The following is a 2,442-nucleotide window of genomic DNA, read 5'->3' on the forward strand; positions in this document are numbered from 1 at the left end:
AAGGGAAACAATTGCAAGTCCCTATCCCAATCACGAATGAGGTTCAACGGGTTACCCGGACCTTTCGGCCTAGGTTAGACACTCGCTGCTTCACTCAGTGTAGCGCGCGTGCGGCCCCGGACATCTAAGGGCATCACAGACCTGTTATTGCTCAATCTCGTGTGGCTAAACGCCACTAGTCCCTCTAAGAAGTTAGACGCCGACCGAGAAGGTCGCGTAACTATTTAGCATGCCAGAGTCTCGTTCGTTATCGGAATTAACCAGACAAATCGCTCCACCAACTAAGAACGGCCATGCACCACCACCCACAGAATCAAGAAAGAGCTCTCAATCTGTCAATCCTACCTGTGTCCGGGCCGGGTGAGTTTCCCCGTGTTGAGTCAAATTAAGCCGCAGGCTCCACTCCTGGTGGTGCCCTTCCGTCAATTCCTTTAAGTTTCAGCTTTGCAACCATACTTCCCCCGGAACCCAAAGACTTTGGTTTCCCGGAAGCTGCCGGAAAGGTCGTCATGGTAACGCCTCCCGATCGCTAGTTGGCATCGTTTATAGTCAGAACTAGGACGGTATCTGATCGTCTTCGAACCTCTGACTTTCGCTCTTGATTAAAGAAAACATTCTTGGCGAATGCTTTCGCAGTAGTTCGTCTTCCGCCGATCCAAGAATTTCACCTCTAACGGCAGAGTACGGACGCCCCCGTCTGTCCCTCTTAATCATTACCTCGTGCTCCGAAAACCAACAAAATAGAACCGAGGTCCTATTCCATTATTCCATGCAACACTATGCAGGCGAACAGCCTGCTTTGAACACTCTAATTTTTTCAAAGTAAACTTATCGGCCACCGCCGACACTCAGTCAAGAGCACCGACGGAGAACCGAAGGTGAGGCGAACGCAACCAGTGACACGCCTTGCGACGGACCGGCGGCGCTCGCCCAAAATCCAACTACGAGCTTTTCAACCGCAACAACTTTAGCATACACTGTTGGAGCTGGAATTACCGCGGCTGCTGGCACCAGACTTGCCCTCCAATGGATACTCGTTAAGAGTTTTAGGATGTACTCATTCCAATTACAGGGCCTCGTTAGAGTCCTGTATTGTTATTTTTCGTCACTACCTCCCCGTGTCGGGAATGGGTAATTTGCGCGCCTGCTGCCTTCCTTGGATGTGGTAGCCGTTTCTCAGGCTCCCTCTCCGGAATCGAACCCTGATTCCCCGTTACCCGTTATCACAAAGGTAGGCACGTAGCGTACCTTCGACAGTTGATAGGGCAGACACTTGAATGATACGTCGTCGGTGCAGAGACCGTACGATCCGCGTGGTTATCCAGAGTCATCAAACGTCACAGGACGAACCCGGTCGGTTTTGATCTGATAAAAGCGCGCCTCCCGAAGTCGGCGCTTAATGCATGTATTAGCTCTAGAATTACCACAGTTATCCACTTCGCTTACGAGACCAAATAAACCAAGACTGATTTAATGAGCCATTCGCAGTTTCGCTTTACGAGAACTCGTACTTGCACCTGCATGGCTTAATCTTTGAGACAAGCATATCACTACTGGCAGGATCAACCAGATAGCTGCGACAGCTGCGCTCGGCCCTTGCTGGGCCGCCCGGCGCGTGCTCGTCGCATTCGTTTAAGACCGAGGCAATCGCCTGCGGCCGTACTCAGCTTCGACAGTCGCTGGCCGCGACGTCCACGCTCTCGCCGGCAGTGCCAGGCGGAGCGATTTGCGTTTTTTCTTTGCTCGCCCTCTCTCGGGCTCGATCCATTCAGTTTCGCACAAACAAGAGCTCTGCCGGCCGCCTGCAGCGGTGCCTAAAACCCGGGCATAACAATGCGACCGTTCTGCTAGGCCGACAAGCGCTCAAGCCAGACGCTCGATCGAACGCCCCCTACATATTAGTCGAGACAACGGCTCGCTCATTAGCATCGCGTTTGTACTTTAACTTTTTTCGGCTCGGCTTCTTTCGACGCCGATGCCGGCGACGCAGCACTCTCTCGCCCGCCAGCCACCGAGAAAAGGGTGCGCTCCGACCGGCCCCGCACCGCTCTTTCTTGGCTCATTCGAAATTACTGTCTTTCGCTCTGACATGCCTTACCTAGGGTTAGGTTAGTATGCTTGCACGTTTGTACTTTAACTTTTTTTGGCTCGGCTTCTTTCGACGCCGATGCCGGCGACGCAGCACTCTCTCGCCCGCCAGCCACCGAGAAAAGGGTGCGCTCCGACCGGCCCCGCACCGCTCTTTCATGGCTCATTCGAAATTACTGTCTTTCGCTCTGACATGCCTTACCTAGGGTTAGGTTAGTATGCTTGCACGTTTGTACTTTAACTTTTTTTGGCTCGGCTTCTTTCGACGCCGATGCCGGCGACGCAGCACTTTCTCGCCCGCCAGCCACCGAGAAAAGGGTGCGCTCCGACCGGCCCCGCACCGCTCTTTCTTGG

General features: G+C 53.5%; 1 non-coding gene across 1 annotated transcript in view; it reads right to left on the reverse strand.

Annotated features, from left to right (window-relative positions):
• The window catches only part of LOC144419357 (small subunit ribosomal RNA), a 1,810-nt gene extending 237 nt beyond the window's left edge, over positions 1-1,573 (reverse strand). The window contains exon 1 of the ribosomal RNA XR_013474012.1: positions 1-1,573. This exon is cut by the window's left edge and continues 237 nt beyond it. This is a non-coding gene — a ribosomal RNA (small subunit ribosomal RNA).
• Between the last annotated feature and the right edge of the window lie 869 nt (positions 1,574-2,442).

The sequence above is a fragment of the Styela clava genome, unplaced genomic scaffold (genome assembly GCF_964204865.1).
Source record: "Styela clava unplaced genomic scaffold, kaStyClav1.hap1.2 HAP1_SCAFFOLD_19, whole genome shotgun sequence".
NCBI classification, from domain to species: Eukaryota; Metazoa; Chordata; class Ascidiacea; order Stolidobranchia; family Styelidae; genus Styela; species Styela clava.